The sequence below is a fragment of the Cetorhinus maximus genome, chromosome 10 (assembly GCF_964194155.1).
Source record: "Cetorhinus maximus chromosome 10, sCetMax3.hap1.1, whole genome shotgun sequence".
Classification (NCBI taxonomy): Eukaryota; Metazoa; Chordata; class Chondrichthyes; order Lamniformes; family Cetorhinidae; genus Cetorhinus; species Cetorhinus maximus.
The window spans coordinates 9612588-9638780 of record NC_135888.1 but is presented as its reverse complement, the minus strand read 5'-3'; the positions used below and the strand labels follow the sequence as shown (position 1 = coordinate 9638780).

The 26193-nt window shown below is 43.0% G+C and overlaps 1 protein-coding gene across 3 annotated transcripts in view; it reads right to left on the bottom strand.

The window, feature by feature from the left end:
* Positions 1 to 26193, bottom strand: part of LOC144685438 (ras-specific guanine nucleotide-releasing factor RalGPS1-like) — a 911907-nt gene that overhangs the window by 810885 nt on the left and 74829 nt on the right. Inside the window, exon 1 of one of the 3 annotated variants that reach the window (XM_078549929.1) lies at positions 1046 to 1265. The exons of the other annotated variants lie outside the window; for them this stretch is intronic. The gene's annotated coding sequence lies outside the window, so the exon portion shown is untranslated. Of the gene's footprint in view, positions 1 to 1045; positions 1266 to 26193 lie in introns of those variants that run through there. 3 annotated transcript variants of the gene reach the window in all.

Genomic DNA, 26193 nt, shown 5'->3' with positions numbered 1-26193 from the left:
TGGACAAACAAAGTATGATATCTGATTAAGTGACAACCTTTCGTGCATCAGAACTTGCATTTTAAAAGAAGTGTCTTTCCTGTCCACAGGACGTCCCAAATACTTTCACAGCCAACGAGTTATTTTTGAAGTGTTGTAGGCAAACCAGCATCTAATTTGCACGTAGCAAGGTCCCACACACCACAATGAGATAAATGAACAGATAATCCATATCAGTGTTGTTGGCAGAGGGATAAATGTTGGAGGACAGATGGAAGGCTTGGAGCCACAATGGTCTGACTCAGACCTGCAAGGGCTACCACTCAGCTAAGTTTGACACTCATATGGTGTGTAGGCCACCCGAACAGAAAAACAGATAACCAACTCTATTCGTGACACATTTAGGACCTCAATTGCTATTTCACCTCCTGCTGCCTAACTGCCTGACATGCACTCATTCGTAGTCAAAGGACATGAAAATGAAGCCCATACTGGGCTCCTGTCCAATATTAAATGTCATCGACATAGCTCCTCGCTGGGCGTTCAGCAGCTATATTTAAGGTTACCGCATTTGTTTGATTGGATCTCGGATGCAACCACATTCAATTACATGGACAGGGCAAAGATTTTGCACACATTCAGAGGCTTGCAACCTCTGTGCAACATTAAGAGCAGCGCAATTTCCTGATATTTGATACTAAATTATACATATGACTATGTTATATGCTTCAGCCTGGCAAACTCAGGTTGGATTGTACAAAAAGCAAAACTCCATTGTTTATCAGCATTTACGATACACGATCCAAGTCATCCAGAAACTCAATTTGGGAAATCTGATCGCTCCCTGCCACAATATTACCGTGCCGGACAACCGAACGCTCAAAGGCGTGAATTTTTTGAAACAAATTAAAAAACAGAAAATTAAATGTGCTGAAAGAGCAGGACACATGGACATGAATATGCATTTTCTTAATATTAATACAAGATCATCGCGCACAGTTGTCAGCCAATAACAACATAACCACAGACAAAGAACAATATCAGGTAGGAATCGAGGCATCCTTACTGGCTTCCTGGGAGAGTCCTATGTTGCCTTTAGCACAGGCACAGTCCTGCTCCTCCCTGGCTATCTCAGTGGCCTATTCCTCATACCGGGTACAGACTGTAATATCTGTAATGCTGCCTCTGGTCTTGGACCACTCCCGCATATGTGGTCATAATCTTCTGTTCTCTGGGACATGTTAACCACTCTTTGCATAACAATTGGGTTATTATGCTGGCAGCCAGATACAAAACATTAAAGGCGGCAATATGTGCTTGTTAGAAAATGTACTGCTGTTTGCCTGCATGGCCCCTCATTTTCAACACTGGCCTCTTTACCTTGAGTGGGTCAATGGTTGTATTTACCCAGTGTTAATATCTGGTCGGTGAGCTATTTTTGCTCGCAGTGACATTCACTTTGTAAGCAGCACCACCAATGGAAGTAATCTTTTTACCTTATCCATTTCCCGGTGTTAACAGCAAACCATACTTGAGCTAACAGTACTAATGATGGGGCACCTTATAATTTTCCCATTCATTAGCCTCACCCCAGAAATACCTTAAAAGAATGAATTGTCCAAATATGGTCCAGACAACACACGTTCTCCTTTTTCACTTGTCTCAGGTTGCACACCGAGGGCAATTAGCAATGGGCAATAAATGCTGGCTTAGCCAGTGTTGCCCACATCCTGATTAAGAGTGAAAGACCTCCCCTCATATTATTTTAATCCTTTGAGTAATTCCTCTCTATTTCTGATTTCATTTCAGTTCTACTTTCTCTCTTCTTTGCTTAGGTCCATTCGTACATGTTGCCTCATCAATTCGAATTCGAGGGGCGGGATCCCCCCCCCCCTCCCTCCCCAAATTGCACCAAATGTGGGAGCGGGCGTGAAAAATGGTGTTCTACTTGCAGCCGCAAAGGCGGGTTTTCGTACCCTATCGTCTGCTTGTTCATTATTTGCGCGCGGGAAACAGGCCGGATCGCTGACAGGCGGCTTCTGATTGGCCCACCCTCGCCACCAGCTCACCGCTTCCTCACTCCGGCCGCCATATGTAAAAGTACAGTTGGGTGCAGCCTTCTCAATGTCGGCGTCTCAGGGCTGCACCAGTGAAGGCAATGGCCCTGCAGCCCAAGGTGATGAGAGCCCACAAATTCAGCAACGTCTCACTGGAGCGCTTGCTGGATGCAGTCCAGGCCTGCCAATGATGTCCTCTACCCCTAGTCTGGCCGCAGGAGGCCCAGCAAGCTCACCAATCTGGCTTGGGAGGCGCTGGCAGTGGTAATCAGTGCCAACGCTCATCAGAAGGGGTCAGTCAACCCCCCACAGTGCAGGAAGAGGATGAACGATCTCATCCGTGCCAGGGTAAGTCAATCATCTCATCACTCAACAAGTCCATCACACATTCACTGGCACCTCACACACTGCCAGCTAAAGGGACATCACCACTCACTCTCCCCCACACACCCTCACATCTCCATCTGGCCTCACCTCCTGTGGAGTTTGCGGCCTCATCCTGTCCGAGGCTCCACTCACTGCCCACACATGCCAGGCATCCTTGTCATCTGCCCTGGCACGTGCCTTGCTCTCACACACTCTGCCTGTCTTTAGGGAGGACCAGCTCACGCACAATTAAAAGGGAGGGGTCCCAGACTGGGGGTGGAGTGCCCGATATAAAGGTTCTCAGGGTTCAAGAATCGAGTCAGCCAGAGAGGACATCGACTGTGCCTGCGCCAATGGTGAGGTTGGTGGCGCACACCCAAGTGAGGATTCTGCACCAGCTTATCCCTCAGATAACCGTACTGTGAGTGCTTTGTCCTGTTTTAGAGTTGCCAGCCAGCACTAATCATCGCCCCTCTCTCATAGGCACCTCTGGAAACCGCCCAATGGCACCCGCAATCCTCATCTCCAGCCCTGAGGACACCTCGAATGAGGAATCAGAGGACAGCACCATAGGAGACCCATCACAGTGCTCACCTACACTCTCCACCAACGCAGAAGCACATACCTTGGTGGGACTTCGTTCTAGAGCAGCCTTGGCCTCACAATCCTGGTGAGCACAGCACACAGTCTGGTTCACAGGAGGAGGAGGAGGCAGGGACAGAGGTCACCATCACTCGGGAGGACTACTGGAGGCCACGGTTCTGCTGAGTCTGAGTCAGATGACGAGCCTCTGGGTTCGGTCCTAAGTCAGTTGCTGGTGCTCCGGTGACAAATCATGGGAATATCAGGAAGGGACATCAGCTGCATTCCTCAGAGTTCAACATACGATGGACGAATCCGTCCACCTTCAGTCTGAGGTAATAGCGCCGGCATGCCAATGCACCAAGGTCAACACTGGCAGGTAGGTGGCTGCCACAGAGACCTTGGCCCAGGACATCGGTCCTGCACTGTTGCAGGAGCAGCACTCCGTCACTGTAGCCATTGGTGGCAACGAACAGGGGCTACTTGAGAGGGGGAGCGGGGCACCTGGATCTCACTCCAGCTGCCGCTGCTCCTCAAGGAGTCAGCCAGGGGCCTTCGGGCACCCATAGGGAGGAGAACCAGCAGCTGCACATCCAGCCAGGTGAGTCCTGGATTCTCCGGCCGATCCAAACCCCCTCTTCCTGTGACCCCCCCCATCACCTCCAGCTCCACAGGTCGAGGAGGGAGACTCTGCTCCAGAGCAGGACACCCAAAGCAGGCCGGGGCCCACCAGGTCCCGGCCCTCCAGAGCATGCCCACCAAAGTCATCACAGACAACAGGGTGCAGCAGTCAGCAGGCTGCCTCCACCTCCACTGGGGATGTTGGGGGAAACACCGAGAGGTAACAATCGGGTTAGGAAAGGTAAAACGATTTAGGAGCACAACGGTGGCCTGGGGTGTTCATTACATATATACAATGTAGACAAACGTAAATCAAATCACACCCATTTCACATCTCCTCTTGTGTGGGCCTCCTTTTTATGAGCTGTGTTGCTGTCAATCAGGTGTGAGACCATGGCCCCCTCCCTCACTTATCACAGATGTCGCTATCATGGGTCTATCATCCATGTAGTGTGTTCCACATCACCACAGTGTGTGTCCCTTTTGCACATGACTCTCGACATTAGTGATGTCTCGACCTTAACGTTAAGTGAAACAAACCTCGTTTCACATGCTTTGCAGGGTTGTGTCACGCTTATTCTTGACGGTGTAAGATGGAGGCAGAAGTGTTCTCCTTGCATCTGCATCCTTGAAAGGCAAAGGTGTAGTGTCCAAGGGGTGGTGTTTATGCATGGAGAAGGCTCATATATCATCTCCCCGCAGGGTTCCCAGGCCCAGAGCTTGTGTGTGTGCTGTCAGCCAACTGCTTTCTCCACGTGCTGAGTGTACATCTGCTAAGATCACCAATAAGTGGGGCACCTTGCCACCTCAAGGTGGTGAAACACGGCCCCCACCGAGACACATTATTGTCCGACCCAGAGCGACTCTCACTGGGTATTTGTGTGTCTATTGTGGGGGCAAGCCTCTCATCACAAAGTAGGGATGCAGCGCTGTGCGTCCCCTCACCTCAGCACTCACCGATACTAATTCCAAATGTGTCTTCTGGTGGGCAAGAGAGGCTTTGAGCATGTTCTGGAAGTGCATGGTTGCTTTAGACAACGTTGGTGGTGGGAGGGGAGCAATGGGACAGGAGTGAGGATGTACGGAAGCTGAAGCGTGCTCTTTATTTGCAATGGCACGTGCCCCTGAGGGCTTCATGGTGTGTGCGTGTTTTGGACTTGGCAAGGCCCAGGGCTGACCATGAGGGTGCAATGCCTGTGTTAAAGAGGAGGCATTTTAATGTCTGGCAGGTAGGTGTTTGATGTCGTCATGCTCAGTTGGTCTGCATCCATATCAAGCTGAGGACAAATACAGCCCAGGATTCCTAACTGAGGGGGTCGGATGTCAGTGGGATCTGGAAGAATGCGCCACAGATGACTGGGCCATCTCTAAATGGATTCAAAGCAGCAGAACATCATTGCCCAAACTGTGAATGATCCCATTCACAATCAATGTTACACAGTGCATAGCTCCCTTGCTTGAGATGGATCTCGAGGAGCCTCGTCACATTGAAGGCAGACCCATACAAGGCCACTGAGGGTCAACCGACCGCTCCTGCCTCTTGTAGGCTGCCATTGTAACTCGGATGCTGGAGAGACACTTGAAGAGGCAGCACCTTCTGACATCTGATCCCAGGACGTCCTCCTCCAGATAGTGCCTCATCTCAGCAAGGGTGCACACCTTACCAAGGGTTCATCATCCCTCAAAGGATCAGGGTAATGTGAGCCTGATATTCACTCTCATATTGAAGTGAATGGTTGAAATGAGAGGAATAGACCATAAGACCATAAGACATAGGAGCAGAAACTTGGCCATTCGGCCCATCAAGTCTGCTCCACCATTCAATCATGGCTGATAAGCTTCTCAACCCCATTCTCCCGCCTTCTCCCTGTAACCTTTGATCCCCTTACCAATCAAGAACCTATCTATCTCGGTCTTAAATACACTCAATGACCTGGCCTCCACAGCCTTCTGTGCCAATGAATTCCATAGATTCACCACTCTCTGGCTAAAGAACTTTCTCCTCATCTCTGTTCTAAAGGGTCTTCCCTTTACTCTGAGGCTGTGCCCTCGGGTCCTAGTCTCAATGCTGGTGTACGTGCTGGCCCATGGTGGAGGGCTCTTGTCCAAGACGGTACTCATTGCAACTCGTCATCCTCCTAGTGGAATCTGGTGGCCCTCAGAGCCTCACCCGCACGCCTGCCTCGCCTGGCCCGTGCTATGGCCTCTTTCCCTGCAGCCTCGGCTTCCTTGAACTCATCATCTTCATCCCCATCGAAGTCCTCCTCTTTGGAGGAGGCGTGCACCTCCATGTTGGCAAATGGCTAATCCTCCCCACCTCCACCCCCACCCCCACCCCCTTTGTAGTGCCAGCTTGTGCAGCACGCAGCAAGCCACGGTGATCTGAGAGACCCCCTGGGGAGTGTACTGGATCCGCTCCACTGGATCTGTCCAGGCATCGGAATTGCATCTTTAAACCGTCTATTGTGCGCTCCACCAACCCTCGGCTAGCAGCGTGAGCCTTGTTGTACCTTCACTCTGCAGAAGCCTGAGGCCGCCACACGGGTGTCATCAGCCATAACCTTTGTGGGTAACCCTTTATCACCAAGGAGCCAGTCCGGTCGCTCGAAGCTGTCTGGGATCTGCGATCTACTCAAGATGTACGCGTCGTGGATGCTTCCTGGGTCTCTGGTGCAAACCTGCAAGATCGGTTTCCTGTGATCGTAGACCAGCTGAACGTTGAGCGAGTGGTAACCTTTCCGGTTTATGTATTGCAATTACCGCTCATCGATGGATCGAGAACCAGAGGGCACAGCTTTAAAAAGTGTCCCTGCAGCCCATTGAAAACCACCCCTGCCTTATCACTGGTCTGGTAGGTAGAGACTTGCCTGTGAAAACCCCCTGAAAGCGATCTTGTGCCGCCTGCAAAGCCTGGCGCTGATTCCTGCCAGTCTTGCGCGATGCAAGGTGGGCGATCTAGCCTCAAAGTGACGATCGAGGTGCAGGTCACAAGGTGCACATCGCTTCTATACTGTTGTGAAACATGTCGTTCTAATTGCACGCTGATGTAGCCTGATGGTCAAGCGTGGGGAGTGGGAAGGGGGGGGGGGGGGGGGCGTGATCAGTGAGCTCACCTTACAATGACACGCAAAAATATTGAAGTGACATTCCCGGCATGCCGTGGGTGGGAATCGGCTGGACTGCACAATCACAAACTGGGTCTACGAGGCCGGTTTTTGGCCTTCTCGCAATATTTTCCGCTCCCCCCCCCCACAACCATGACGCCCGCCGCAAGTGGGAGCGGAAGATCTCCCGCGAAGGTGGGAGAATGGGGTTGAGAAACTTATCAGCCAAGATTGAATGGCGGAGCAGACTCGATGGGCCGAATGGCCTAAACACTGCTCCTATGTCTTATCTCGGCCTACATCTGTGGATGGTTAATGGGTTTGGATAAGGAGTGAGGCCACCCCTGCAGGTTTACCTTATGTTAGTGAATTTTCAGATCGTTAATTAAGCAATCGTCTGACAGAAACGACTGTGCCAAAAGGTGCACCTTGGTGACCAAAAGTGAAGGTTGAAACCAGAAAGCATAACTAAAAACGCAAAGAAATGTAATTTTACTATAAGAATGAACTGATTCTCTTTATAAACTCTTGTCTCCAAGCCAGATTCATTTTGATCCCAACAAAGAGTGCCATATTAAACAGGAGAAACAAAGCTACACAAATCACAATATGCAGAGTGTCAGAATAAAGCAGAGCTATTGGTTGGATGAACAAACCGAAGCCAAGCTCCAAGGGTTGGGAGCAGTTCTGGTGGATGAGGTCATTGTCAAAGATCACTATTATGACAATGACACGTTTGATTTAGCCATGAACCAGATGTGGCTGAGTCAAAGAGACACTCAATGGCAACTCATTGTAGGTCTACCAAAGGAGTCAGCCGATGCAAACGGAGACGGGGACAATCAGAAGGGACGAGCCAAGCAGCAAGCCTCCAAATCAGAGATGAGAGGCAAGGATATGTGTCGGCACGTGGGCAGTCTCATTTCACCTGAACGCGATCAGTGTCACCCCAGGCTAAAGCCGCAGAGTACTAAAGCACAGAGATCGAGACAACGGGACAGTGAAAAGGAAGAAGGGGAAACAACACAGGAACATCAAACATCGACATCTCAACGACGAGGAATGGCCACCAACAGTGAAACTGGTGCACACGCTAAAACAGAGCCTAGATACATACATAATGAACTCAAAGCACACGGAAAGATCATTGAATATATTGCACAGTTCCTAGACATCTCTTTGACAAAGGAAGAAGAAAGCAATATGGAAATAAACCATTTCTGTCAGCTGGCAAAAATTCACCATTACGCTAGCTGCCACATTACCAGGAGAAAAACATACAAATTGCAGGATATCTACAGAATTGTAATCGACAAGGATGAATTATCTCCCAGAAATTTAGCTGTTATATACGTGAATGCTAATGCGTCAAATATCATTAAGGAGCTTGAAAAGATAGAGGAAATAGCAGCACATTTGAAAATTAACCCATGTCAAACAAATTAGATTTTAGCTTAATTGAATTTCCAACCTTCTTGGCAAATTTTTCAATACATGAACGAACTAATTTAGTGTCGCCATATAAAACTATTGTCCTGATCAATGGCTTGTTCAAGTTGTATTCCTGGTATAACTTAACCTGAAAACGTGGAAACGGCGATAGTATATGCTCTAGTTCTGATGTTGAAGTGGAAAGTGTACTTTTCTGATTCTAAATGCAAACTTCCACATTTTTTGTTATTTAATCTCAGTTTGGGCAACACAAAAATAGACATCTTTCCACCCACCATTAATAAGAAGTTCCTTTGATTTAAAGGTGCTTTGATGCATTACATATTGTAATATTCCTAGGGAAAAAAATCAGATCTCGCAACTGCCTGACATTGTGTGTAAGAGCTGGACCTAAAAAAAGGTAAAATCTAGGAAAGGAAAACAGCATCTGGAAGTGTTTGCTAGTATTTTTATGCCTTCAGTGATTTATAAGCTACCTCACGGCTGGAATAAAAATCAAGTTAAGTGCCTCAACATGCACCGGTCCGTCTGTATCACAAACAGCACCAGGTTTGTTACTGGGTTTATAAGCAACCAAGGCCAGAGAAGACTGGGTGGCTGACACTAGCAATGAATGTTCAAATGAATTTCTGTATCACACACACACACACACACACACGTGAAAAGTAAAATTGATCACATGTTCTCCTTCAGTTAGCATGCAGGCATCTCTGTTAATGAGTACCTCTGTTAACCTAATAAGGGTTGCAATCCTCTTCATCCTTGAACGCCGATCTGAATCAGTTGTTAAATGTAGCAAAAGGCCATGTTTTGAAGTGATCTTTGTCTCTTGTATCCATTAGCAACCAGAGCGAGGTCAATGAGTGCAGCAGACATGTTCTTGTTGAATGCATTAACATCGCTACACAAATCTTCCTGCAGGCTAACTCCACATCAGATATAAAGGAGAATTTTTGCAAGGTTGAACAGGGAGGTGTGGCATGGAAGAAAAAGCGTTACCGTGACAGGCTGGTGGTTTGAAATGGTTTGTGAAATGTCATGAAAAATTATGGGAAAACTCCAATTTTGCTTTTGAAAGCATATGCAGCAATTTAGATTTCGGGAGAGCTGGTGTGTTATGTGAAGTGATGCACATCAGTACGTTGGACTGAAAGAAGGCACAAGTCCCTGAGAATGAGTTCACTGACACAGAGGTCCGCACACATTCAAAACTTCAAAATTGCATAGGGACGAGAGAAAGTCAAAATAGTTTGAAGGTTTACTGATTTGTCACACGTGTAAATATCAGGTTAACCAGAAAGCTAGAAGGAAGCACTCCGTCCATTTCTGTTTGTCACACTTCAGGAAAGAAATGAAGGTTCATGAGAATAATTCCAAGGCTGAGGAACTTCAGTTATGAAGACGGATTGAAGAAGTTAGGACTGTTTTCTGTGCAGAAGGCTGAAAGGAGATCTGATCGAGGCATTCAAAATCACCAGGGGTCTGGACAGAGCTGAGTGAGAGAGAGAGAGAGAGAGGGAGAGAGAGAGAAACTATTCCTGTTCAAGAAAGGATCGAGAATGAGAGGGTACAGATTTAAAGTAATTTGTGAAGGGAGCAAAAGCGATATGAAAAAAAAAAGCTTTCACACAGCAAGTGGTTAAGGGGTGGAATGCACTGCCTGAGACAGTGTGGTGGAGGCAAGTTCAATCGAAGCATTCAAAAGGGAATTAGACTGTTATCTGAAAAGGAAGAATGTGCAGGTTTACAAGTAGAAAGCTAGAAAATGGCACCAAGGGAATTCCTCATTTGGAGAGCGGGTGCAGACACAATAGCCCTAATGGCCTCCTCCCATGCTGTAATAATTCTGTGATTCTTTTATTCTGTGAACTGTACTTCTAAAAGATGCACCAATTCACTATACTATATAATAAACACAGTTGATCACACTGAAATTTCAATTGTTGAAATTCCAAAATATGTATTTTGTATGTTGCTGTGTGTAATCTTAGTTGCAGGAACAATTATATATAAATCCAATTGGTTTCAGGTCTGAAAGATTGTCTCTGGTCTATTAAAACATGACGCAATGTCTGAAATTTTTGTTATCTGGACATGGGAATGAATCAATCAGCAAATATTACAGATGTCTGTTAAGTTAATCTCTGTACCACTGAACTCAGCCCCAGTTGCTAAGTCTACTGGCACTACATGCTGAATAATACCTAGCTTGGTGTTAGACTGGGGACAAGTGTAAACAGATGATCAAACAGCATGGAATACAAGAATTTTGGCATTTCTGGCTATGTGGGGATATCAGTAGTGAAAATGCAACTAGCCAGGTCTTATTTTGGTGAAATATTATCTGATTGCCTTGGTGAGGAGGGGGGGAGGGGGTAAAAGTCACGTAGAAATTTTGCAAAAGCTTCTCTCAGTTAAGTACATGAAGTCAAACCTATGGGAAGCTACATTGTATGAGGGCAATGGAATGATCAGGATTAGCAGGCTGACTCTTCATTTCAAGCTTTTATTTTTTTTTAAATAAATATGATACAAACAGAGAACAAATTGGAATTCTACAGGTAAAAGTCTGATGTTTAAACTTAAAGTCCTTACGCTTGTTGGATACTTGGACTTTAAACACAGCCGACCGAATCCAAACCGAAAGCTCAGAACTGCTCTATTTAATGGGAACATTATTATCCCTACCTGGAGTTTCCAGGGATTTAACATTAAACAAAGTGTTTCCGATGCTCGTCAGTAAATATTTATTTCGCTATGATTGCGCAGCGTCAACATCAATGAGTTCAGTCCTTTGCTTATCTCGATTTCACCTTCAGCAGGGGCTCCTTAAACATCTTGAATGTCAGATTACACTCGAGGCACGACAACCTCATTTACCGTCATAACATCAATTTGCTGTTGTGTCATGGCAATTAAAAAGTAACTTAATTCTGCAGCCTTTGAGAAATCAATATTAAAAAGCAGTCTCCATCAACAGCTGTTGAAATGAGCTAAAACAAATGGCAAAATTCCTGGATTCAATTTTGCACCATTCTATACACTCCCTACTTGATAAAAATGTTTCCTGTTGCATGAAATAAGTCAACAAACTCACTCATTTCCAACACATTCCTTGCAGCTCAAACAATGCATCATATCCTTCAGCTGTCAATGTGAGTAAGCTTCAACCCCTGTATCTTGAACCAATCCTTTCACTATTTTCCATAGAAGTATTACGGTTTATCATGTTACAGACAGGCGTTACATTCTATAAACAGCTCTCAAGAACTAAAGCTAGAATCTCTCAACCTGTTGACTGATGAGCAACATCTAATCAAGGAACTGAATCATAATAATCAACAATCTTTCGGACAACTCCTTAAAGAAAATTACATCCAAATAAATGTTCCTTTACTGTTAAGCTGATGAGACTGATGACCTCTAACTGGAATCCTCAATCAGAAAGCAATTAAGTGATTTAACAGACCAAGAAAGGTCTTGGCTTTCTAGCTCTTAAGCTATTTGCAGTGTATCTGGTGCTCAGGGAAATGTGCATTACATCTCATTTTACTTGGTTCATTCATGGGATGTGGGGATTGCTGGTAAGGCTAGAATTTATTGACCTGGGTGCCACTTTCTCGAACACAACTGGGTTGTTTGCTGGACAATTTCCGAGGGCAATTAAGAGTAAACATGCATGTTCCTTAAGAGTTGGAGTCACATGCAGGCCACACCAGGTAAGGACTGCAAATTTCCTTCCCTAAAAAAGGGCACTAGTGAACCAAATGGGTTTTTCGACAATCTAGTAGATTCACGGTTGCCACTGCTAGCTTTTTATTCTAGAACCTCCCTTTGGAAAAGCTTTCAATCCGACTGTACTCTGTACGGCTAAGATTCTGTGGGAATTGTGGTGCACGCCCACATTCTACCGTTCAATGGGGAAGTTGTTACAGCTTCATTCCTCTGTACCACTCCGCATCACTAAATATATTTTCATATCGTTACAACCGGGTAAGGAGGAGTGAGTTGGCTCCCCTTCTATTCAGCCCCCTCGGTTGGTTGCAACGAAAGTTTTTTTTAAATTTATTTTTCCCCATAAATGCCTCTTCCAATCCAAATGTATTTATTCATTAATAAGGAGCCAATCAAACCAGGTTTCCTTGAGTCAAAAAAAAGGTTTATTAGTTACTAAACCTGAGAAAAATAAAGACAAGACCACACACACACACAAGAGTAAGAAAGTTAAAGTCCAATAAAAGTTAAAAGAATTTACAATTAAGTCCTTTGCTCGTCTTTGAGGTGTAGATTGTTGAAGACTGTGACTGTTTGAAATTAGATGGTTTACTGTAGGATTCTGGAGTTGACTTTGTTCAGGTCTGCACTCTGTTGAAGACAGCCTTTTAGCTTCTGGACAGCAAAGGCGAGAGCCCTTCCCTGCTCTTTTCCAGCAGTGTTTTAGATGACTGTCAAGTTTCTTTTACACCTGCTTTTTCTGATTCTGCTTGGCAGAACCGGTTTTTAAAACTCTTCTCAGTATATTTGCAGAGAGAACTCAATTAGCATACCTTGCATTCATTGTTGTAGACCAAGTAATCCCATTTTTTTCATCTTCTCATCTCCAAAACCTTTGACATATTTCAAGATATAAATCAACAGGAGACAGGGGTTATTTCATCCTCCACATGGGGTTTTGAATGTCTGATGAGTACCTGATCCAGTCCAGCACTTTGCATCTTTAATGTATTCCTTTTAAGAGTGTCCCTGTTTGAAATGGACCTCGACACCCCCAGGTGTGAAATTCCACGTAACAGGTCTGCAGTGCAATTCATATGGACTTTCCAGAGAAGTGGTCACCTGTACAGTATCAGCCATCAGGTGACTTGTGGCAGCCATTTTGAGATGTGTCTTTTCTTGTTTTTCTTTTTTTTTAAAAAAAGGTTTTCTTAATAGTTCAATATGTCTGTGGTTAGCTGGTGAAATTGTAGGTAGCTCTCACTCAGCCACAGCTTCCTGTCGTCATGGCAATATTCACTACTTATTAAATAGAACTGAAGCGCAAATTCCCCAAGATCAGCATGGCAATTTGTAATAAAAATACACTGTGTTCTACTGTACAAACATTTGGCACACCCATCAAAGCAAAACACTTTAAACATTTTCTTTCAGCAGGTTTAAGTTTATGGGTTCCTTCATGCATGCCTATTCTGTAGCCTGCAAGTTTAATTTATTGTGTCATTGTTCATCATCGGACTAACATTCAGACTTGGCTGATGAGTGACAAGTAGCCTTCATGCAATACGCAAAGTGCCAATTTCCAATGAGAGAATCTAACTGTCTCCCCTCAATGTTCAATGGCATTACCATCAGTGAATCCCCCATTATCAACTCTCTGGGAGTCACTGCTAACCAGACACTGAACTAGATCAGCCATATAAATACTATAGTTACAAGAGCAAGTCAGTGGCTAGGAACTCTGCAGCAAGTAACTCACCTCTTGACTCTCCAAAACCTGTCTACCACCTACAAAGCACAAGTCAGCAGTGTGATGGAATACTGCACTTACCTCAATGAGTGTAGCTCCAACACTCAAGTGGTTTTACATCATCCTAGACAAAGCAGCCCGCTTTATCAGCACCCCATCCACCAGCTTAAAACATTCACTCTCTCCACCATTGCACAGTGGCAGCAGCATGTCACATCTACAAGACGCACTGTAGGCTCCTTCGACAACACCTTCCAAATTCTCGATCTCTACCACCTAGAAGGGCAAGGGCAGCAGATGCATGGGAACACCACCAATTGAGTTCCCCTCCAAGCTACACACCATCCTGACTTGGAACTATATCAATGTTCCTTCACAGTCACTGGGCCAAAATGCTGGAACTCCCTCCCTAACAGCGCTGTGGGTGTACCTACACCACATGGGCTGCAGCAGTTCAAGGCAGCAGCTCACCACCACCTTCTCAAGGGCAATTAGGGATGGACAATAAATGCTGGCCCAGCCAGCGATGCTCACATTCCAAGAACGATTTTTTAAAAAATCAGCCATCAAATAGCATAAAATAAAATCCCTACACATAGCAAATTATTTTTATTTTCAATCCCTGGTTAATTTTCCCAATGATAACTCAGGTGTATAGAGACCAACAGAAGAATCTCATTACCCTATTTAATATTACTTATTTCAGACAAACCTGTAATTAACTCATGGTTTGGAAGCCTCAATTACTCATTGTATACTAAGCCAACAGAGAAATCAAAAATAAATGTAATTGCTGACAGCATGTTACGGTGTTTCTACCTCTCACTGGATCACTTTGAGCAATGTAGAGAGAGAGATAAGGCTCATCTTAGAGAAATACATGGTTTTCACTCTGCATTTAAATCACAAACTATATGCATATACATGTATATATATATATTGCATATTTATATGCAATTTGAATTGGTAGTTAATATAGCACAACACTGACATCACACACACACACACGATACATGCACTGGTGATTCAAGTTTCAGGGAAAAACAGAGTCAGCACCTCTGTGATGCAGTGCTGTTTAGTGCCACTTCTGTCATATGCTGGCAGTAGTGTTGTGTTGCCGTTAATATGACATGACAATTAACAGTGTGAGGCAGACATTGCATTAAGCCAAATTAATGCAGAGTGGAAGAAAAGTCACTGAAACACTTCCTCCCCTCCCCACAATTGATAATTATATCCACATTGATGTTAAAACAGCTTCTTGTTGCTGTTGAGCCCAGTTACTCATTCAAACCATTGGCAGAGATAGGTTTTCTTAAAAAAAACATAGACAGGCGTTCTCTGGTTGTGCTGTTTCAACATACTGGTTCACATTTCAGAAGATGTCTCTCCTATTTCCAAACCAATCACTAAAAAGGCCAAATACTACAAGTAAATGCCTATCTAAAATTTGATCACTACTCACGTTAGCAGGAAACCAATTGGTTGTGATCAGATGGCTACATTTCATTCATAAAGTTTAAATTTAATCATGGTCAGAACTAATTACATTGCTTCATACCAATTCAGCACATTCTCGTGAAGGAATCTAAAACTAGGGGACACAGTTAGAAAATAAAAGGTGGCCCATGTAAGATAGAGATGAGGGGGAATCCCTCTCTCAAAGGGCCGTGAATCTTTGGAACTCTCTAAGCCAGAGATCTGTGGGGGATGAGTCATGGAATATATTCAGAGTTGGGGTAGACAGATTCTTGAATTACTGTATAGAGAACTCGAGGGTTGTGGAGAACAGGCAGGGAAAATGGAATTCAGGCCAAGATCAGTCACGATTTTATTGAATGGTGGAGTAGCCTTGAGGGGTCGTGTAGCATATTCTCGCTCCTATTTCTTTTGTTCTTAAGTTCCCATTCCATAGAGTGTGCACAGCCAAAGCTGATGCATTCATTTAATTTCTGTATACATTATTTACGTGAAATCCCAACAAGCCTTACCTTATGGCAAGTACAAAGAGAATTTCTGCAAAGAAACTATTGAAATCCAGTTGTGTTGGAATGTAATTTCCATTTATTACAACAAAATATGACTATATTTAAAGAAAATTCAATGCTATCCTCAGTATAATTTGTTTCCCTTGACTTCAGAGAGTAATGTAACATGGGAAAAATAGCTGTACACGCCTGGGTTTGAAACAGGATGCTGATGATACTCAGCAGGTCTGGCAGCATCGGCGGAGAAGAAAAGAGTTGACGTTTCAAGTCCTCATGACCCTTCAACAGAACTAAGTAAAAATAGGAGAGGGGTGAAATATAAGCTGGTAATTCTGTTTTTGTTTTGGATTTCCAGCATCCGCAGTAGTTTTTTGTTTTTATTTATATGCTGATGATACTCTTCCATTTTTGAATGATGCCAATGAATCATGATATTTGAACAATACAATCTTTGTGCACAAAGATGCATTTTGCTCTTAGTGCTTACTACTATGTCATCCTTTCAGAATCACACAAGTAAAGCAGGATATGGCAAACCTCATTCCATTAAAAAGACACAAAAGGCCAATTTTGATTAGACGATACAATCAGCATTTCTGTTACATTTGTGTAGAATGAAACACCCAATGATGACAATGACAGAAGATTAAGAGGGGGGGATTTCTATTCGTCTACCACCATTTTAGCTGGGGGGAAATCTTTAAAGCAGATACCTATTGATTTTCACATCTATGGTGGGCTTCTGCTGTCACTTCTGCCAGACACCAGAAATGCCCACAAATTTGGGCAGGTGACTTGCAAATGAGCCGCTAGTGATGGAGTGCCATATTTTACACCTTCGTCAGCTTGGTGTACACTGGGAATGCCAGAATTCAATAAGCATCCAGCCACTGCTGGGAGAGGTGCAATACCAGGAATAATGATAAGACCAAGGGCAGGATTGGGAATCACTTTGGGCTCAGTGCTTTGCAATTTTGCATCAGTAGATAATTACTACTTCGGTGCATTTTTAAAAAATCTCTGTGGTTGCTTGGCCCTTTGAGTTGCTGCAGGAACAAGTCCCTTGTAGTAACTGCCACTTTCCATTGACTTCCACAATGGGAAGTTTCAAAGCATATTTAGGAATATTGACAGAAGCCTGCGTATATTTTTTTTTTTTAAAAAGAGCCAGCTTCATAGCCTTTATGCATGGCAATGCTGGGTTAATGATGGGCAGAAAATTCAGCATACCGCTGCTGCTTCTTAAAGGACACTGTGGGAGTATTGTAATAAAAATCACATTTCAGTTTTACATATATACAAGATCAACAGCCCCCTCCCCAATTCTGGGGAAAATGGATTATCACATGGCTAGAATTATTGACCCAGATCTTACTAAAATAATGGTTAGAAGTCAGTCATTTAGAAGATAGTTGGCAAACTTCATTTCAACTCACAAAAGGAAGTCTTAATATTGCATGTCATATACTTTGAATGTGTGGCTGTATTTAGGATTAAAACACATTCACAAGGGTAATCAAAACAGCAAGCAAATAAAACTGATTTCCTGAAAATTTGTACAGAAAAACACAATAACCACTTGTGAACTTAACAGGAATAAAAACTAAACGAATTTGCCAGGAACAACCGCTTATTCAAGACAAGACCACCATAACCAAGTAATTTGAAGCCATGTCACAAAGGATGAGACAATGTCTACGGATGGGATTTAATGTAAGAGCTAAGAAAGGCTAATAGATTAAAATACTATAAAAATGATTTAAAAAACTAAAACATCATTCCTTGCTGTGGCATATAAATTGAATTCTTTATCCACTGGTGTAAAATTTCATAGAGTTTAAAGAGATATTTAGATAAGACCATCATGACAGACGTGTTTAGTGATTGCTGCCTGTTTCTTTCAATTCTCCTTTGCTCTAGGTTTCGTTTATTTTGCACAGACTGTACTTCATTGTGCCAAAACATCAACTGGCAATCTCCAATCCTGATCACTCATTTGGTCCATTCCATAGAAATTATTTTCTGCGTCTTTCTATCCAAGTATGGGGTTGAAGGAACAGCCAAGACTACAGAACTCCTGTCGCTTCACATAGAGAGTAGTGAAAGCTGCACCAAGCACAGACACTGAATGCAACATATGCATACAAGTTCCTTCAGAGTTTACCTAAGCAGCTCGTACCGATTGCACCTAAGATCTGCTCATACATTTAAGGTCTTGCCTATAGCCACGTTCAAATAGATTCATTCCGAGAGCAAATTAAATACAACTTTCCCTTAACAATAAGCACTTGTTACACTTTGGAATGTCAAGCGCACTCCCAGTTTTGTAAATTCCCAAGGAGGTAAATTAAATGACAGGGAGAAAACCTAGGGAGTTTTCTCCAATCTCTCCAGATTGGAAAAATTACTTCCACTTGCAGTTTTGTAGACCAAGTTTCAGAAGCCAGATCCAATGATGTAATTTAGTGAGAAACCCGTGTTGTGAACCGTTGCCGGTGCACTGAACAAAATCTCGGCCAGGCAGCTGTGCTTTTCTCTAAGGCATTGGTGTATTTTCTTTTCCAGCTTCTTCCACCAGTTCAATCTATTTGGCATTAAGCACAGAAGGACATCAACTCAGAACTCATGGATTTCCATGGCAACCCCGGGAAATCTGGAAGAAAGCAAATTGGAGAACTGGAGGCACTGAATTACTCCTTCGAACACGTACAAAAAACAGTGGTTACAAGGAAATTCTTATCTAGTGAGAAGACAATCTTACATAGGCGCTTTGGGGTTATAATGGCTTGCTGTCAGTTTTATTAACACACAGACTGTCTGCGGCATGTCTCAAGTTTTATTCCAGATTTAATTTATCTTGCTAGATAAACACTGTAGTCACAACAGAGCAGAAGCTGAGTACTATATGACGAGTGGCTTAATTCCTGATGCCTTAAAGCCTCTCCTTCATCTATTATGACTCGGGTGAGATATATGAAGAAAATGCGTCATTTATTTGGATGAGTGCAACTTCCACAATACTCAAGTAGCAGCTCCCTCACAGATTGCAAAGCAGCCTGGATTGGATGTATAATGCCTTCCTTCATCATGGCTAGGTCAGCATCCTCAGGTAGCCCACCATCATCCTATTCAAAGGAACTGGGGTGGGCAGGGGGGCGCCGCGGGCAGGGGGTCAGCGCGGGCAGGGGGGTGGCATGGGCAGGGGGTCAGCGAGGGCAGGGGGTCAGTGAGGGCAGGGGGGCGGGGGGAAGTAAATGTTGACTTGCCCACATCCCCAAGAAAGACATGTTGAAAAGGCAGTGAGTCAACAACATGATGAAAGTAGTCTGCGAATGAGCAAGAAGAATCTGCCTTGACCCTAAATATTCCAGTAGAGCCACAGAGTCCAAATCCTACTGTGGCAAGTTGCAAAAAAGGAAAAGACAAATTCAGTGACTATTAGTGAGCTATCAGTGACATGAACATGAAATCTGCAAGATATAGATGTCCAAACAGTCAATATTGTCCTCCTTAGGCAGGGGAGTTTGCAATTGCACATTACATGGTTGGCTTAATAGCTTCTGAAGTAATCTAGTGAGCCAAGCTGTTGTAAATAATCACCGAAAATTTCAATTGGGCATCAATGAAGTACTGTGAGCCTTCATGACATTACACTGAGCAATTAGATCTAGTATCCCGGAAAGAGTTCTTTTGCTCATCCTTCAAGTCATCTGATCATTCAACTAATTTCTAAATTATATCCTGAAAATAAAATCCTTCACTCTCTGACTTCTCAATAACTCTCAGTAACTTTCCTTTCATTTCTTCCTTGTCGGACAAAAATGGTATTGCTTTGGTTTTGCACGTTTCTTTTTTATTTTTACACCAGGCACATATTTAGCCATGTGCTGGCTATTGTTTCTCCTCAGGCGATTTGCCACACCAATTACAAACCAAGGCTGGGTGCTGGCCTGCTTGATTTTATTTCTTCCATCGTGTAGCATGACTTCTCATCTCCACTCGTTATTTATAAACACGCACTGGTGTTCCAACTGCTGCATCAATATCAACTCATTTCGCCCAGTAACTGGGCTCCAATTTGATCATCCATTCATTTCATTGACTCCAGTTCTGTCTTCACATTTATCAGATCTATTACATAATAATCAGTGTTTGCCCCTTAAGCTTGATGTCCTGCCCATCTTTCATGCAATATTCTCTGGCAGTGGATATAGCCTTCAGGCTTGTCATGCAATTCAACCCTCTCTTCCTCATCCATTTTCTCCACCCTTCTGCAACTTTACCCTTTCACCTCAACTGACCCGGCAACTTTAAACTTTCCCACCCTCATCCTCGTTCTGGCGTCATGTAATAACTCATAGCCAATTTTAACAATGCTCAGAATACAATCTACAGTTGTATTACAAAACGTCAGCTCATGTCACAAAGCACACGGTTTTTCTAACATCAATCTGAACTCTCACCACTAGCTCTATTCAATTTTATTTACATTATTATAGAGATGGTGTCAAGACTAATCTGAATTCAAAACCCAGAGGGAAATTGATCACTCTGGGCTCAATTTGCAATTACTTGAATCTACCTTATTTTTCCCCACCACAAAAAAAAACGATGAAATGGAGACACCAAAGAGCCCTAGTGACTCTAATGCAAGATTCGGCACATCTGAATCATGTTTAAGTGTTGTTTCTGCCCTACCACACCCAGACAGAATTCTGTTAGATGGAGGTGAAGTGTTGTAACCCTTGGCACAGTGATGGAATTGTTCCTTTTCAGCTAAATTATCTGCCGGGTTGATAGATAGATAAATAGATAGATTCAAGGACTGTGGAAAAATGTCTGCATCTGATCCCAGAAGATGTACATCTTCAACATATGTCTATACACCTCTGCTGCTAGAGGAAAGAGACATATTTGAGCTCCATAGGAGTTCACTCATCGGTAGTTTCGATCAGATTCAGTTTTACAAATAAAAACAAAATTAAAATGCTTATATATGCAGAAGACCATACCGTATCAGTGAAACATCTCTTAAGCGCTTCACATAATTGGTCACCTTAAAGTGTGCAGTTGCCATAGTTATATAGGCATAAGCCTGACTAATGCACTTCACATGCTCAAACATGAATCAAATCCAAGTCTTGGCATTAACGATGACATGCTAGGTACTCACATTGTCCTATTGGTAAACCAAAAATCAATCATGTTTGCATCATCTTACCATAAAAGGTTACTTAGTGATGCCTTTCTGACAACAAAATTTGATATCACTAAATATTTTAAACACATGTGCTAATATAACATTTGCTACAGGCATTCTAGACATTTCCTTGTGTGCATAGGATGCCTATAATAGTGTTACATAATACAATATAAAAAGTGACATCGCGCCTTCACAGTACTCATGTAACCATATGCAAGGCTTTTGATTTAAGGAATAATCAGATTTAGAACATCAGTCCAGTTCCATATTCTTGTCTACTCATTCGCTGCAGCAATTGTGTGTTAGGCAATATCAGTCAGGACGATGCTATTGCTGTACCAGCTAAGACGATTTTACCACACATTTAAAGTAAAAAACGCTCCAGTAAACCACTGTTTAAGAATCCATGCATTTCATCTGCAATGAACACATTACTGATAAACAGCAGATGCCTCAAGGTCTTCATTATTCTGCAGTGATGCAGACCACAGAGTGCTTCTTAGCCACCACAGAAACTTTCAAAAGCAAAGGACAGAGCCATGTGAGTCCCAAATGTTGGTGCATATAACTCAAAGCCACAACACATTCATATGGTTAAGTAATGGCAAATTATGCAGCACGGAAGCAAACATGACGGCTAATTGCTCTTGCAAAGCTAAAAACATGAAGCTGCCGCATATACCAAAATACTTCAACAATGATTATGTAGAAGGAAAGAGTTGCATTTATATAGCACTTTTCATGACCCCAGGATGTCCCAAAGTGCTTTGCAACAAACAAACTACTAGGTACCAAACTGCATCCCCTGTAACTGAAAATCAAATAATAGCCTAGAGCACAATAGGAGGATAGATGCTGGAGGTTTAATTAGAAGCCATTTTAAGCATTTTTCTACTTCTGCTGGAATCACACAAGAATCAATTCATATTGAAGCTAGTTTCCCTGATATTTAATACCAAGCATCTCTACTAACAGTCAGATGCCTGTTTAATTAAATGAAGGAAAACCATTTCTACAATGTTTAAAAACAATCAGTCATTCAGAAAGTTTCAGTGTAACTCTATGTATAAGAGAGATAAATTGTTGCTTTCTAAACGTTTATTGATCTTTATATAGAATGCAACTCAAATCATTTTATGAATCCCTTCGGTTGGAGTGACCATCCAGTTTGTCCCAAGAAATAAGTATCACAGGTTGAGGTTTAACCCTTCTATTTGATGAAGTCTGTTCTTTTAGCAAGCGAGGGTGAAATCTTGGAATTGGTTCCAATGATACTCATTACTGGTGTTCTCACAGGCACCAGTTTAGTGTAATGAATGTTATTAGGCAATATTTATCAAATTTAATAGCCCGTATTTTGCCGTGGTAATGACGATGAAACTCCCAGTGTTTGCAATCTTTACTCCACTGAAACTGGAAGCAACTTTGGGAGTTTGTACAGGCGCAGAATAACATGGAATTCATACCCCGAGGGTGTACTGTAAAAGGTTCCCATAGACTATCTTCCTTCCAAATCAAACATGAGTTTTTTGAGAACTTCCTCACTAACTCTGGTAATATAACTGTAAAAAATCCCTGGAAAAAGTTACACTTTGCTGCATGAGGTGGAATTGAATTTCCAATATTCATAATTACTGCTAAACACCCTTTCTGATCCTACAGAGCTAATGTTGTATTATATTTCTGGAATGCCAAATTTCTCTACCATGATTTAAAAAACCGCATTTTTTTAAAGAAAGGAATAGCTAACAGCCTATTTTGATACAGACATACACTTATTTCACTATCTGAAGGTTCAAATTAAAATTGAAGGGCTTTTCAGTTCTTCGAACGCCTTAGTTTGCGGTGTTGAATACTTCAGTTTGAAATAGTAGTAACCAAGCTGCATCCCTATAATTGAAAATCAAATAATAACCTAGAGCACAACAGTTTGACTGGTTGCCTGCCTGCTTTCTGACATCACCGCTGCTGCACTCCAAGGCATCCTTTGGATTTGGCGCCAGGGTTAAATAGTCATGGCGGAAGGAGAAATGGCTGCTGCAGAAGATTGCTAGATCTTTGTGGGCAAGGTGAGTGGCACTGACCACAAAATCCAGGCAAATGACCAATTCAAAGTGCCAAGGTAGTTCAAAAGTTCTCTCTTGTAAAAGCATTTGAAAATTATTTGCCCAGAGGCATTTGGATTTGCTACAGTCATAAGTGGTTTTAAAACAAGTTCTCCTATTCAAACTTCACAAATGTTTAATGAAATCAGCCAGGTGGAAGGGTTCAATTGTATGGTACCCATTTTGACTGTTATTTATGCCAAGGCTTATTTTGTAATGTGGGAAACACAAATCAAATTATTGGAGATGCATTGCTTATACTACCGAGCAGCACGATGGATCTACAGCCCTCCCTCTCTTTCCCCCCCAATTTCATTTGAGATGTGGGAAAGGGTTTCTTACAGATACGAATCTGACCCACCAATACCTATCTCAGAAAGTAGGAATGGACAATAAAAATTCAGCCCCAATTCCCCCATCGCCACATCCTGGAAGAAATATTAAAGTATTGCGAACATTGTGTCTGTTCAGCCTTCAGCCAGTTTAAAATGTAAAAGTCATACAATGGCAGTGAGAATAAACCATGGGATATTCGCAGGAGTTTGAACCTCCTTCAGCACATGTGAGCTAACTCATTAGATAGATATAATTTATACTTGCAGCAATTCAAAATACAGAATTCAGCTTGCTGCCAAAGAAAGTATTTGCGTAATTCAAATTTCTCATTCACAACTAAGTAGAAGACCAGGAGATCTACAGTATGTTAATCTACATATTGGGACATCTTTTTATGATGGATGTGCATGAGCTGCTCAAAAGGTATGAGGTCCTACATTGCTTTTTATAAAGCACAAAAGGGCCACATCATTCTTTGAACACAAACTGGAGTATGGATTCAATAGAAAGGGAACTAGATGAAACTCCTGCATGAAGCGAATTTTTGCCCATTCAGTTCACTATAAACTAACATGATTAATGAAGATCAGAAAATGACCAAGAACTGCTACTTCAAATCCAAAGAATAATCACTGTTCAGATGAAGAGTACATCCTTCTGCTGTATAGCACAGTGCACTGTACAATAAAGAAAATGATGCCTCAGTGAAGGTTGAGATAGAGCTGCATGAGATTGACGGACATCGTTAGGGTGGATAGGAAGGCACTTTTTCCATTAGCAGAGGGGTCAATAACCAGGGGGCATAGATTTAGGTAGAAGGTTAAGAGGGGAGTTGAGGAGAAATTTTTTCACCCAGAGGGCGGTGGGAGTCTGGAACTCTCAGCCTGAAAGGGTGGTTGAGTAAGGAACTCTTGTAACGTTTAAGAAGTATTTAGATATTCACTTGTGTTGCCATAGCCTCCAGGGCTATGGGCCAAGCGCTGGAAAATGGGATTAGTGTAGTCAGATCTTTGTTGACCGGCGTGGACACGATGGGCCGAATGGCCTCCTCCTGTGCTGGAAACATCTTCGAGTTAATTTATTATCAGGAGCTAGAAAGAATGTAACAGAGTTTGACAAGATGCTTTCTCTCAGATGCCAGAGCAACACCAGACCTGGGGGCAGGGCTGACAGTTGCGCTTATGGAATGAGCTTGCTGTCCAATGACATCGTGGGCTTGATCCAAATCCAGAAGGTGGTGATTTAGGTCAGAACAAAAGTTGTCTGCCCTGGCTCTCTGAAGTTTGGAAGAACGAGAGCTTCTCTCATTGAAACGCACCAAATTATTAGAGGGTTTGACAGGGTTGATGCTGAGAGACCATTACCCCCTGGCTGGAGAGTCTGGAACTAGGGGATCATAGTCTCAGGATAAAGGGGTCGGGCATTTGAAATGGAGACGAGGAAAGATTTCTTCACTCAGATGCTTGTAAATCTTTGGAATTCTCTAGCCTGGCGAACTGGTGGATGCTCAGTTATTGAATATATTCAAGATTGAGATTGATAGATTTTTGGGCATTAAGGAAATCAAGGGATATGGGTGAAAGTAGGGTTGAGGTAGAAGATCAGATCTTATTGAATGGTGCAAACTCTAGGGGCTGCACAGACTCCACTTGCCCCTGTGTTCTAATATTCAAAAGTATTTTGAGATCTATATATCGACTTTCAGACTTGGGAGTAAGTACAATCTGAGATTCATTTTTGCCTTAATTAGAGTTTATTTATTTTCGCTGATGTTATTCCTCTTCCACGAGGCAATCCTGTAGACTATCAGCACATTAATGCTTCCTGAAGGGATGGAGGGCTTTGCAAGTTCTCAGCCCACTTCTCAATGGGCCTGTGGTATGCAGTGCAGAGAGAGAGGTGCAGGGAGAATGAAAATGTGCTTCAGTGGAAATAGTTATTTCCATAGCAGGCCCCTGCCCTGTCCTGCATGTGCTTGGTGGCAACATGGATGCAGAGACTGTAATGACCCATTCTCTGAGTTAATGGCCTTTTTTTAAAAAAAAATCAAAAAATGTAGCACAATTTGCCCGAAACACCACTGAGTTTCCAACCTGATTCACACAGCTGCAGGAGGACACAGAAACAAGGCATCCTATTATTTTCATATTCCAATTCTCTTGCCATTTAAGGCTAACAAATTGCTTCCTAACTACTACTTGGTTGTAGGGTGGCCGAGTTGTGCTATTAGTGATAGAGTTGATCTGCAGATGCTTTGAGGGTTGAAACGTTTAAGTTTATTTACAATATACTCAGCAGCAACTACAGGTGTGCTTACAACTCCAACTCTAACTCTACACTGACTGCCAAGATAGCCTGCACTACTCTCCCATTGGTTACTACAGATCATGTGATCTTCCTTACTGAGTATTATTCCTAAAAGTACATTACACACTAAAAATAAAACCATAATTCCTACATTCCTCCCCCTTTAACTCAGCTATACGCATTATAATTTACAATTACATATTTTTCAAGACAACATGATATTTACACTGGGTAAGGTATTTGCAAGTTCAGTCCTTCAGGTGGTTTCCTGGTACATGTGGAATGTCACAGATCCACGACTTCAGGTTCTATGTCAGGAACCTCCTTTTCCAAAGTTGCCTGAACATCAGGTGCTTCGGTGGGCACTTGCAGTTCTGTATCCTCAACTCTTACAGGAACATAAGACATGTCAGTCCTGGGTTGAGTATCCTCAACAGGAAATGCAGACCCGGTCATGGTCACTGGTGGAACTATATCTTGTTTTCTCTCTCTCTTCTGTAAATGATCCACATGTTTACGGATGATCTGGGCTTCCACCTCCACGTGGTAAGAATGAGGTCCAGTCACCGCACTTATTTCACCCAGCAAGCGCTTTGGTCCTTCCTCAAAATTTTTCATGTGTACCGGCT